Source organism: Physeter macrocephalus, chromosome 1, assembly GCF_002837175.3.
Source record: "Physeter macrocephalus isolate SW-GA chromosome 1, ASM283717v5, whole genome shotgun sequence".
NCBI lineage: Eukaryota > Metazoa > Chordata > Mammalia > Artiodactyla > Physeteridae > Physeter > Physeter macrocephalus.
Window position 1 is genome coordinate 76,523,598 of NC_041214.2, and position 13,987 is coordinate 76,537,584.

Genomic DNA, 13,987 nt, shown 5'->3' on the forward strand with positions numbered 1-13,987 from the left:
GAGTCTGACGTCTCACCTTCCCACTCCAAGGAGGAGGATCCCTGATCCTCTCACCAGCTGACCTGGGAGCACTTCAGCTCTTGCTGGGGTTTTTAGCTCTGCCCATCCTTGGGGTCTTAGCCACATCATTACCTGCCAATTAATCCACCATAAGGCCTCTGGTTTAGGATCACCTGGCCCCTGGCACAGTGCCCATTGGCCTGTCCATGGCTCTCACCCATGCTACTTTCTGCTTGCCTGGCAGAAGGCATAAGAGAAGTCTGGGTTTCTGGCACACCATCTGCAAATTGTGGACACCCAGCAGCACTATCTCAGATTCCTCTTTCTCACTAATGCTGCTGTCTGCTCCTAAGTCCTGATCAATGTGAGACTTCTGCCAGAATTGGGCAGCCTTCCAAGCTGGGCCAGGAGAAGTGGGCTTCTAGCCTCCTCCACACTCAGCTGGATATTTCTAAGCCCCTGCCTCACGGTTAGACCCCCGAAGTAGGAGAATACAGACATGCCCATGCTGACCACTTACCCTACCTCTTTCTCCAGGAAATTTATTTTTATCTCCCCGATTCCCATTCTTTGGGTTTTAGCTTAAGGCTAAGAGAGTCCTTTCCTGGCCTTTCAGATTAGATTGACGGTAAATTTCACAAGGGCAGAAACTGTTTTGTTCATTTCTGATCCTCAGTATCTAACATAGTGCTGGGCACACAGTACCAGGACATAGAATAGAAACACACAAAAAATTTGTTGAACAAATATTGTTAATCTGCCTTTACCCTTAATAGACATTAAGGTCAGGAGGCCAACAGTGACATTTTATAAATCCCTCTATTCCCTTATCATGCAGGGCTTTGGAGTAAGTTCCTGGCCCTACTATTCATTTATTCAACAAATACTTTTTGAGTGCATACTATGTGCAATGCACTGGGCTTGCAATTGGAGATATACGAGTAAATCCTTTAAAATATTTTTATTAAACACATCCAAAAAATTGATAACATATACGTAAAGTGAAAAAAAAATTATAAAGTGAACCCCCTCTAAACCTTGGTGATTCCAATGGTAAATCTTTACGTAGTGAGGAAAACAGATTGGAGGGGGACAGAAATAGATACCTGGAGACCACATGGGAGGCTACAGTGGCCTTGGGCAGAGAGATGATGGGGTCTACTGTAGGGTGGTACAGGGAGAAGGAAAGGGAAGGTTGGGCTCAAGAGATATTTAGGTGGAAAACAGTACTTGATGGATTGTTACTCACTAGTTGTATGACCTAGATAACCTTTCCGAGCCTCAATTTCTGCATCTGTAAAATAGGTTAGCAATAACTATAGTTATTTGTATCCCTAGCACAGAGCACAAAGCTTGGTACAAGATGACACATACAAAAATCATAGCTACTGTCGTCCTTGCTGTAGAAGCTTCATAAATGCCGACAGAATGAATATTCTGTCTTTGGGCTGGAACTCGCCATCTTTCTCTAAGGAGGAAAATAATATATGATGGTGTCTTTACCGGAACCGGCGTCCATGCTCCCCAGGTAGCGGGTCAGGGCTGGGCAATGCGGGGCAGCGCGCCCCGGCCCGGGGTGAGAGTCTAGGACAGCCTCAACCCCGCCCCGGCCCCGCCCACAACCTTGCGAACTCCGCCCCCGGAACCGCGCGCGTTGCCACCGCCCTTGCTGGTGACGTCCGGGCCAGACGGGTCGGGCGGGCTCTGCCGAGCGGTGTTCTTCCGCGGGCTCCAGGGTCGCTGGGGCCTCGTGGCGGGGCGGCTCCACGGGGCTTGGCCCGCTGCCTCCCCTCCCCCGTGCCCTCTTGCGGCGCCCGGCGGGGCCTGCGCTTCAGCCGGAGACCCGGAAAAACGGTGAGTGTTGGCGGGAGCGGGATGGGACCGCCGGGCGCGCGCTCCGTTCTCCCGGGCATTGTCTGGGCGGGGGCGGCGCGGGCACGTGCGCACCCTTCCCCCACCCCGCCGGACGCGCTGGCACCCTGACTGAGGGGAGGGAGGGAGGGGCCTGGTGACTGACGAGAGGAGAGGATCCGAAGGAGGAGGCTGGGTCCGGGGTGAGTGTGTGTGCCGGGGGAGTCTCCGCAGCGGGAACCCGGAATTTGGGTGTGTGAGGGGTGTCCTTTTTTAAGGGGCACCGCGCTCTCTGAGGGGATGGGGGTCCCCTGGACCCCACTGGCGGGAGCTTTTAGCACGTTAAACCTGGTGGCCTGCGATGGGATTGGAGACGAGATTTGGCCCCAGCACCGGCAAGTTGTGGATTTATCAGCAAGAATTCTGGAATCTTTCTCCAACCTGTCGGCTTCCCTACCGTCTCCTTCCACGGTGAAGGATGAGTAGGACTTAGAAAGGTTGGAGGATACTCTAGAGATGGTGCCCGAGTTAAAAGCACCAGAGGTGTGAGACAGTGCGGGGTGGGAGTGAAAGGCTGCTTTGGTGGGTTGCGGCCAGATTGCAGAAGACAATGAGGTTTATCTCATAACCTTTTTTTTTTTCTCTTGTGAATGTAATTATGTTGAAAAATAGAAAGTAGAGGGAAAATATCACCGGTAATTCTACAGCCCTGACACCTCATTCTTAGAATTTTGGTATTTGTTTGCTACTGTTTTCTTCTAAGCTTGTAACAGTTACGGAGTTGTAACAATTTTCCATTCCCTTTTCACCTTAACATGTAAGAATAATATTATGTAGTATTGAGCAATATAATTTCCTTTTTCTTAATAAGCAAGTAGTAGGTATTCATCATAGAAAAATTTAAAAATACAAGAAAAATGAGGAAAAGTACCCATAGTTTTACTGTCTAGAGATATCATCATGGAGTGTATATTTTTGGTTTTGTATGTTCTTTCAAAGATAGGAGCAGGTGAAGCCGTTCTTAGGAATTTAGTTTTTATGAGAACCCTTTTGAAGGCTGTAAGAAGGAAAGTAGCATAATCTGCTGGGCGGAGGAAGAGGGCAAGAGCGGAAGCTAGAAGATCAGTTAGTTTACAGTACCTTGGACTAGGTCCATGATTGTGGAGATGGAGAAGAGTAGAAAGATTAACAAATATTTTGGAGGTAGAATGAACAAGACTTGGAAATGGATTGGTGAAAGGGAGAACTCTTTGCTTTTTGATACTTGTTTTGAGCAACTTCGAGTAGATGGCTGCATTCGCTGAGAAGAATGGAAGAGAGAAATTTGAGGTGGGAGAAATCATGAGTTCTGTTTTGGATGTATTAAATTTGAAATGTATATTAGATATGAAGTTGGTATGTTGAGGAAGCAGTTGGATGTACAGGTTTGGAGCTTCCAGAAGAGAACCTAGAGCTGGAGATAAAAATTTGGGAGTACTCAGTATATAGATGATATTCAAAGTTATAGGACTACCTGAGATCACTTAGGGAAAGAGTGTAGATAGAGAAGTGAAAATTGAGTGAGCCTCAGGCACTGTAATGCTTGGAGATCTTACAGAGGAAAAAGATTGAGCACAGGACAGAAGAAACAGCCAGCGAGGTAAGAGAAAAAGCAGGAGACTGGTGTCATGGAAACCACTAGAGAGAAGTTTCTGGATGATGGAGGCTTGGTCCGTCAGTGCTTCTGAGATATTTAATGAGTTGCTCACTTGGATTTGGCAACGCAGAGGTTATTAGCTTGGTCATTGGTATTATTATCCAGAGTACTAGAAGTAGGAGATAGAAACAGATGGGAGTAATTGAATGGGAGTGGGGAAGTGAAGACAACGAGTGTGAATTAGAAACAAGTGCCCCTTGTTCAAGACACGTTATTTTCATCTCCCCCCAAACTAAATTTAATAGATGAAAAATTGTGTCTTTGATGTTTCATTCCTTGATTACTAGTATGTTTGAACATTTTTTCACATTTATTGGCCATTTGTGAATTTCTGTTCCTGTCCTTTGTGTGTCTTGTTATCTGTTTGTCTTTTCCTGATTGACTTTCTAATTGTCAAGAATTATCTAGATACTAAAAATATGTAGCCTGTTAACAGAGTTTACAGAATTTTCCCCCTTATGTGTGTCGCCATTCCCCACCCCCTGGGAATAAATGAGTTTATTACCTCCATCAGGAAGGACATGGTTAATTATGGAAAAAGCATACTTACCATTTAACTCCTATGTAAACTTTTTTTCAGGTGTAGTAAAATACACATAATGTGAAATTTACCCCTGTAACCTTTTTTTTTTTTTTTTTTTTTTTTTGTGGTATGCGGGCCTCCCTCTGCTGTGGCCTCTCCCGTTGCGGAGCACAGGCTCCGGACGCGCAGGCCCAGCGGCCATGGCTCACGGGCCCACCCGCTCCGTGGCACGTGGGATCCTCCCAGACCGGGGCGCGAACCCGGTTCCCCTGCATCGGCAGGCAGACTCGCAACCACTGCACCACCAGGGACGCCCCCCCGTAACCATTTTTAAGTGTACAGTTCAGTGGTATTAAATACATTTATATCATTGTGCAGCCATCACTAGGATCCGTCTCCACAACTCTTTTTCATCTTGTAAAATAAACTCTAAACTTCTCATTTTCCCTTACCCACAGCTATTGGCAATCACCATTCTGCTTTCTGTCTCTATGATTTTGACTAGTTTGAGTACCTCATATAAGTGGATTCAGGCAGCAGTTGTCTTTTTGTGACTGGCTTATTTTACTTAGCATAATGTATTGAAGGTTCATCCATGTTGTAGCATATGTCTCAATTTCCTTCCTTTTTAAAGGCTGGATAATATTCCAGTGTATGTATATATCACATTTTATTTTTTCATTCATCTGTTGATGAACAATTGGGTTGCTTCCATCTTTTGGCTCTTGTGAATAATGCTTCTAGGAATGTGGGTGCCCAGATACCCGTTTGAGTCTCTACTTTCAGTTCTTTGGGGGTATTTACACAGAAGTGGAATTGCTGGATCATACAGTAATTCTATTTTTAATTTTTTGAGGAAATGCCACACTGTTTTCCATAGTGGCTGCCCCATTTTATATTCCCACCACCAATGCACGAGGGTTCCAGTTTCTTCATGTCCTTGCTAACACTCTTCTGCTTTTTGTTTTATTTTTCTAAAGTAGCCATGCTAATGGCTGTGAGGTGATATCATTGTGTTTTTGATTTGCACTTCCCTAATATTAGTGATGTTGAATATCTTTTCATGTGCTTATTGACCATTTGTATATCTTTGGAGAAATATCAATTCAAATCCTTTGCCATTTTGAATCGAGTTCTAAGTTTTGTGTTTAGGTCTTTGATCCATTTTGAGTTAATTTTTGTACCTGGCATTAGTTAAGGGTCCAAATTCAGTTTTTTGCACATAGATATCCAGTTTTCCTAGCACTATTTGTTGAAAAGACTGTTTTTTCCCCATTAAGTGGTCTTGGCACCCTTGTCAAAGATCATTTGAGCATATATGCAAGAGTTTATTTTTGGGCTATTTTATTCCATTGGTCTATATATCTGTGCTATGCCAGTACCATGCTGTTTTGATTACTGTAGCTTCTAGTAAGTTTTGAAATCAGGAAGTGTGAGTCCTCCAATTTTGTTCTTTTTCAAGATTGTTTTGGTTATTCAGGGTCCCTTGAGATTCCATATGAATTTTGGGATGGGTTTTTCTACTTCTGCAAAAAATGTCATTGAGATTTCAGTAGGTATTGCATTGACTTTGTAGATGCCTTCAGGTAGTATTGACTTTTTAACAGTATTAGGTCTTCCAGTCCATGAAAATGGGATGTGTTACCATTTATTTGTCTTCTTTAATTTCTTTCAGCAATATTTTATAGTTTTCATTGTATATATCTTTTACCTTCTTGGTTAGTTCCTAAGTATTTTATTCTTTTTGATGCTATTATTAATGGAAATATTTTTGTAATTTCCTTTTCAGATTGTTCATTGTTTGTGTATAGAAATATAACTGATGTTTATGTGATGACTTGGTATCCTGCTACTTTGCTGAATTAATTTATTCTACCAGTTTTTTGGTGGAATCTTTAGGGTTTTCTACATATCCCCCCATATTAAAATTCCTTGATAGTCATTCAGTGGCTACACTGTAATTTGCTATGGACTATTTCCAGTTTTTTATTATGAAGTTTTTAATTCTAAATATATAGTAAGTGGAGAACTAATATTTAAGTTGTAGATCTGTTAAGTACAGCCCATGTATGATGTATATCACCAGTCTTGAGAGTATTTCCTTAGGATAGATTCCAAGAAATACTTGATCTTCCTCTCTTCTCATTCACTCATAGAGAACAGAATTCTTCATTGCCATCTCCTTAAATTGGCCCCCACCTCCTTGCTTTTAACTAAACCTGTCCCCCTTTCAGTCTGTTTTCTACACTGCCACTGAATGGAGGGTGAGGGTCAGCATTGGATGCACTTTTCCCTCATAGAAAACAAGACTTATGAAGCAGATTGTTTCTATAGCATCTGTTCTGTGGGAGTTAGAAAAAAAATTTTTGAAGGCTGGGGTGCACTTCATGGATGAATTGGAATTTATTTTGATTCTTTTTTTTAAATTTTTAAAATTTTGATTCTTGAAGGATGAATAGCATTTCAGTAAGCAGAAGTTAGGGATGAAATGTGAACCCATTGGAAGGTAATTAGGAGAAGTTCAAGCATGTGAACTTTGATGACTGTAGGCAGGGAGAGGTAGAAGAACTAGTTCTCCTAACCAAGGATTGTTTATTCTGTTTATCTGAAGAGTGAGCTTGGGGTAAGTGTGGGGAGAGACCTGTTATGTGGTGGTAATGAAGGCTGGCGATGACCAGAATGCCAAGGGGCAGGAGCTTCAACTTTATTCATAATGTTTTTATTTACAGAGTTGTGGATGTGTTGGTGATTGTTATTTATTTTGTTTTTTTAAACTAATTTAGTTTATTTGAGTGTATACTTATTCATTGAGATATAATTCACATAAGATAGAATTCACCATTTTACAGTGTATAATTCAGTTTTTTTTTAGTATATTCACAAGGTTGTACAACCATTACTACCATCTAATTCCATAACATTTTCCTGATTCCAGAAAGGAACCCCATACATATTTGCGGTCAGTCCCAGTTCCTTCCTCCCCTCATCCCCTGGCAACCACTTTCTGTGTCTATGGATTTGCCTGTTTCTGGACATTTCATAGACATATATTCATGTAACATGTGGCCTTTTGTGTCTGGCTTCTTTCACTTAATTAGCATGATATATTCAAAGTTGATCTGTGTTGTAGCATGTGTTGGTACTTTATTCTTTTTTATTGCTTAATAATACGTTGTATGATTATATCACATTTTGTTTATCCAATCATCAATTGACATTTGAGTTGCTTCCATTTTTTTCACTATTGTGAATAATGTTGTTATGAACATTCACATACATAGAAGTTTTTATGTGGACATATGTTTTTAGTTCTTTTGAATGTATACCTAGGTGTGGAATTGCTAGGTCACATAGTAATTCTGTGTTTAACTTTTTGAGGAACTGCCAAACTGTTTTCCACAGCAGTTGCACCATTTTACATTTCCACCAACAATGTATGAGGGTTCCCATTGTGTATTCATTTTTTATTTTTAAATTTATTTTATTTATTTATTTTTGGCTGCATTGGGTCTTCGTTGCTGCACGCGGGCTTTCTCTTGTTGGGACGAGCAGGGGCTACTCTTCGTTGTGGTGCCTGGGCTTCTCATTGTGGTGGCTTCTCTTGTTGTGGAGCAAGGGCTCTAGGCCTACAGGCTCAGTAGTTGTGGCTCGCGGTCTCCGGAGCACAGGCTCAGTAGTTGTGGCTCACTGGCTTAGTTGCTCCGCGGCATGTGGGAGCTTCCCGGATGAGGGCTCAAACCCATGTGCCCTGCATTGGCAGGCGGATTCTTAACCACTGCGCCACCAGGGAAGCCCATCATTGTGTATTCTTTATACATTTTTTGACAGTCTGTATTTAATAGCTGTGTGTGTGTGTTTAAATTGCTTCATTGAGGTACAATTGGCATACCACAATCTGCACATATATAAAGTGTATAATTTGATAAGTTTTGACATATTTATGTATCTGTGAAAACATCACCACAATCAAGATAGTAAACATATGCATCATCCCCCCAATTTTTCTAATGCCCCTTTGTGATCCTTCTCTCTCCCTTCACCATCATTGCCCCATACCACAACAACCACTGATCAGGTTTCTGTCACTATAGACTAGTTTGCATTTTGTATAAATGTTACCATTGTAGTATATACTTTTTTCTTAAGCTGGCTTCTTTCACTCAGCATCATTTTGAAATTAATTCATGTTGCTGCATGTATTGGTTAATTCTTTTTTATTTTATTTTCTAAGTTTATTTATTTATTTATGGCAGCCTTGGGTCTTTGTTGCTGTGTGCGGGCTTTCTCCAATTGCGTTTAGCGGGGGCTCCTCTTCGCTGCGGTGCGTGGGCTTCTTATTGCGGTAGCTTTTCTTGTTGTGGAACACGGGCTTCAGTAGTTGTGGCACGTGGGCTCAGTAGTTGTGGCACACAGGCTTCAGTAGTTGTGGCTCGCAGGCTCTAGAGCACAGGCTCAGTAGTTGTGGCTCACGGGCTTTGTTACTCTGCGGCATGTGGGATCTTCCCACACCAGGGCTTGAACCCATCTCCCCTGCATTGGCAGGCAGATTCTTAACCACTGTGCCACCAGGGAAGTCCCTGGTTAATTATTTTTTATTGAAGAGTATGTTCTATTGTATGGATATATCACAATTTGTTTATCCATTCACCTACTAATGGACATTTGGGTGGTTTTTAGTTTTTGACTATTACAAATAACATTGCTGTGAACATCTGTGTTTTTGTATGGACATAGGCTTTTATTTCTCTTGGGTAATACCTAGGAGTGGAATGGCTGGGTCATATGGTAGGGAATTTTTAATATTTTTTTAAGAAACTGCCAAGCTGTTTTCCAAAGTGGTTGTACCATTTTGCATTCCCACCACCAATGCATGAAAGTTCCAGTTGTTTCACATTCTCTGTAGTTGTGTCTTTTAAACATATAGAGAAGTGAGAAGAAAACAGAAAGAGACATAAACCCTTTTGGCATTTTCCTTCCCCAAATAATGCATGTACATGGTTAGAAAATTCAAACATTGTAGTCAGGAATAAAATGAAAAGCAAAACCACTACCCAGAGGCAACTTTTGTTAAATCATTTTTTATCCTTTCTTCCAGAAAAACCTACACAGGCATCTACCAGCATATTTTTGGGTTTCTCTGCTCTTGCCCCTAGTTTACACAGAAAGAATCAAAGTATACACACCATCTGCACCTTGGCTTTTTTTCACTTTACAATTTATTTTAGAGGTATTTCCGTATCAATACTTTTTTTTTTTTTTTTTTTTTTTTTTTTTTTGCGTTACGCGGGCCTCTCACTGTTGTGGCCTCTCCCGTTGTGGAGCACAGGCTCCGGACGCGCAGGCTCAGCGACCACGGCTCACGGGCACAGCCGCTCCGCGGCATGTGGGATCTTCCCGGACCGGGGCACGAACCCGTGTCCCCTGCATCGGCAGGCGTACTCTCAACCACTGCGCCACCAGGGAAGCCCCAATACATTCTTTTTAATGGCTACATTGCAGAACATTTTTGCTATATGAAAACATGAATATGTTCCAGTGCAGTCGATATAATAGGGAACTTTTTTGAGTATAGCGTGAATTTCACATTCCCTCATGCGTAATTTCATCTGCAAGAAATGCTAGGTGAATGCAGAAAACTGCACCTGCTGAATTGAGCCATGGCAAAAATACACAAGCCACATGCAGGCACACACCTCAGTCATCCTCCAGCAACCTCAGTTTGCTGTGTTATGAGCCACACCCATCCATATCTGGTGTTACACTTTTCTGTTGATTTCAGATTAGCCTCCTTACCACTTCAAGGTAACTCAACAAGCTGTAACTTTTCAATGCCCACTTCCACAAGCAAACTTGAGGTCTTTTTCAAGGCACACTGCCAAGTTTATTGTAGCACTTAGGTATTTCTTAACCATTTAATGTGTAAAACTGTGCTGCCATTTTTACAATATTAGATTACTTTTTTTATTTGATTCCCTTGTTTTCTTAATGTCACTGATAAAATTTTTGAGTGTTGGGCCCAAACCCATTTTTCCCATAAGCCTTGTGGTTTTTGTTATGCAATTTTATACAGCCTGGTGATTTTTAGGAATGCGTATGTCACATTATAGTGGAACTGATTTATTCCATAGTATGAATGTACATAATTTCTTTTAATTTAAGTTTTGTTTTTAAAAAGTATGAAATACATCATATGTATATCAAAGAGCACATATAATAAGGAGGTACGTTTTAAAGAATAATAATAAAGTAACAAATATCTACTTAGCTATCACCCAGCTTAAGAAATAAATCAGTGGGACTTCCCTGGTGGCACAGTGGTTAAGAATCCGCCTGCCAATGCAGGGGACATGGGTTTGAGCCGTGGTCTGGGAAGATCCCACATGCTGCAGAGGAACTAAGCCCATGCATCACAATGAAGAGTAGCCCCTGCTCTCCACAACTAGAGAAAGCCCGCGCACAGCAACGAAGAGGCAACACAGCCATAAATAAATAAATAAATAAAATTGGGGAAAAAAAAGGGGATCACTAATACTTTTGAACCTCCTTGTGTTCCTCTGATCTTTTTATTTTATTTTTTTGTGGTACACGGGCCTCTCATTGTTGTGGCCTCTCCCGTTTCGGAGCACAGGCTCAGCGGCCATGGCTCACGGGCCCAGCCGCTCCTCGGCATGTGGGATCTTCCCAGACCGGGGCACGAACCCGCGTCCCCTGCATCGGCAGGCGGACTCGCAACCACTGCGCCACCCGGGAAGCCCTCACTGATCATTTTATACCTTTTTTGAATATCTGAATATTTGATTAAAAAATTAAATTGGAAAGTGTTAACAGTCTGTGCCTCTGGTCTTCCTAATGTTGATTAGGAACTGGTCTTCCTAAGGTTGATTCCCCAGGTGACTGCCTTGCCCTCCTGCAAATGTACACATAGCATGTACATGCATACATGGGGAAGAATAATCTGTAAATAGATTTCTGTTTAAGGTTAATGTATAGTGGGTTTGTCATTGTTATTATTTATAATGCCTTTATTGAGTTCTAATTCACATACCGTAAAATTCACTCCTTTAAGCTCATGCAGCTCAATATCAAAAAAACAAACAACCCAATCCAAAAATGGGCAGAAGACCTAAACAGACATTTCTCCAAAGAAGATATACAGATTGCCAACAAACACGAAAGGATGCTCAATATCACTAATCATTAGAGAAATGCAAATCAAAACTACAATGAGGTATCACCTCACACCAGTCAGAATGGCCATCATCAAAAAATCTACAAACAATAAATGCTGGAGAGGGTGTGGAGAAAAGGGAACCCTCCCGCACTGTTGGTGGGAATGTAAATTGATACAGCCACTATGATGTGGCACATATATACAATGGAATATTACTCAGCCATAAAAAGAAACGAAATTGAGTTATTTGTAGTGAGGTGCATGGAGCTAAAGTCTGTCATAAGAGTGAAATAAGTCAGAAAGAGAAAAACAAATACCGTATGCTAACACATATGGAATCTAAAAAAGAAAAAAGAAAGGTTCTGCAGAACCTAGGGGCAGGACAGGTATAAAGACACAGATGTAGAGAATGGACTTGAGGACATGGGGAAGGGGAAGAGGAAGCTGGGACGAAGTGAGAGAGTGGCATAGACATATATACACTACCAAATGTAAAATAGATAGTGGGAAGCAGCTGCATAGCACGTGGAGATCAGCTCAGTGCTTTGTGACCACCTAGAGGGATGGGATAGGGAGGGTGGAAGGGAGACGCAAGAGGGAGGAGATATGGGGATATATGTATATGTATAGTTGATTCACTTTGTTATGAAGCAGAAACTAACACACCATTGTAAAGCAATTATACTCCAATAAAGATGTTAAAAATAGAGTAAACAATGTAAAAAAACAGTTCACTCCTTTAAAGTGTAATACTTGGGGGTTTTTTTTGTTTTTGTTTTTTTAGTATATTTACAAAGTTACACAACTATCACTGTATCTAGTTCCAGAAAAATTTCATCAATAGGTAGGTATTTGTAAATAGGTAGATTTTCTAGATTAGGCAGTGTTGCTAAAGAAAAACCAATTTTCTGAAAAACGTCTTATGTTTTAAGGTACTTGTTTTCTTTCTAGAATCTCAGCTCTTGATAGAAAGGCATGAGACTTATCCCCATAGGATTGACTGTCAGTTTGAAAGCTCCAGTGGAAAAACATCCCTATTTAGTGAAGTGTGCAAAATTTGGCTTAATTTATATATTCTCAGTGACTGTGGCCAAGAATTTGACACAATCTTGATCTGTTCCAGTTCCTTTCTTTCCTTTTCAGCCCTTATTTGTAGACAAGTCTTTTTTTTTTTTTTCCCCTCTTTTTGCTTCTCTTGGAAAGAAAACTTTGATGGCTTCACAACTGAAACAACAAGATTGTCATATGAGTCAGAATTATCACTTTAGATAATTCCAGAGATTTTTGTCTGAAAGTGGCTCCAAGGAAGTTACTGGAATGTTATATGGCCTACCTTCTGTCAACTTAAGAAGAATTTACTGTAAATATATCAAAACCTGTAAACTTCCCAGATAGCTCAGTCTGTCTACAAAGAGTATGTTTAAGAGGTCGGGTAAAGGAAGGGTAAACCTACCTAAAGCCAGCTCTCCAGTTGTTGCATTAATGGATGGAAGCAGGGCATTCATAATTTAGAATAGCTGTTTGATCCTAAACTCTTTTTCTTGTTACTTTGTAAGACTGGAGACAGAATACTGTCCTGAATGGATCCTGGGACAGACCTTATATAGCAACTTCTGTAGTCTTAAGCAGTTTTATTTATAATAGGAAAGTAGGTGTTTTTGACCTGGAAATATGTAATACTTAAATAATGAAACAGTTCTTTTGAGCTCAGCTGTCTAACTGTCCCATTTTGCTCACCTCTTTATATGTCACACTGGGGATGACCACATCAACCGAGTGGATCACATCAGTTTGATGCAAATGACCAATGTCTATCAGCTTCTCACCATTCTGGTCCAGTGTAAAATTGTGGCTATTTTTATTTAAAAGACCTATTTTTTTCCCATACCAGGTGAGTTGAAGAAACAGTGATTGTGTTGGCCGACACAGGGCTCAAACCTGTGTCCCCTGCTTTGGCAGGCAGATTCTTAGCCACTGCGCTGCCAGGGAAGTCCCAGCATACAGTATTTGTTTTTCTCTTTCTGACTTATTTCACTCTATGACAGACTCTGGCTCCATGCACCTCACTACAAATAACTCAACTTCGTTTCTTTTTATGGCTGAGTAATATTCCATTGTATATATGTGCCACATCTTCTTTATCCATTCATCTGTCGATGGACTCTTAGGTTGCTTCCATGTCCTGGCTATTGTAAATAGTGCTGCAGTGAACATTGTACATGTCTCTTTTTGAATTACGGTTTTCTCAGGGTATATGCCCAGTAGTGGGATTGCTGGGTCATATGGTAGTTCTATTTTTAGTTTTTTAAGGAACCTCCATACTGTTCTCCATAATGGTTGTATCAATTTACATTCCCACCAACAGTGCAAGAGGGTTCTCTTCTCCACACCCTCTCTAGCATTTATTGTTTGTAAATTTTTTGATGATGGCCATTTTCTGACCTGTGAGAGGTGATACCTCATTGTAGTTTTGATTTGCATTTCTCTAATGATTAGTGATGTTGAGCATCTTTTCATGTGTTTGTTGGCAATCTGTGTATCTTCTTGGGGGAAATGTCTATTTAGGTCTTCTCCCCATTTTTGGATTGGGTTGTTTGTTTTTTTTAGTATTGAGCTGCATGAGCTGTTTATATATTTTGGAGATTAATCCTTTGTCTGTTGACTCGTTTGCAAATATTTTCTCCCATTCTGAGGGTTGTCTTTTCGTCTTGTTTATGGTTTCCTTTGCTGTGCAAAAGCTTTGAAG

General features: G+C 41.1%; 1 protein-coding gene across 7 annotated transcripts in view; it reads left to right on the forward strand.

Moving 5' to 3' along the window:
* The first annotated feature begins 1,679 nt into the window (after window positions 1–1,679).
* The window catches only part of YEATS2 (YEATS domain containing 2), a 121,129-nt gene continuing 108,821 nt past the window's right edge, over window positions 1,680–13,987 (forward strand). For 5 of the 7 annotated variants that reach the window (XR_008617040.1, XM_024124400.2, XM_024124403.2 and 2 more), the window contains exon 1: window positions 1,680–1,854. The gene's annotated coding sequence lies outside the window, so the exon portion shown is untranslated. Of the gene's footprint in view, window positions 1,855–2,015; window positions 2,055–13,987 lie in introns of those variants that run through there. The other 2 variants (XM_055084056.1, XM_007112619.4) reach the window with 2 other exon arrangements.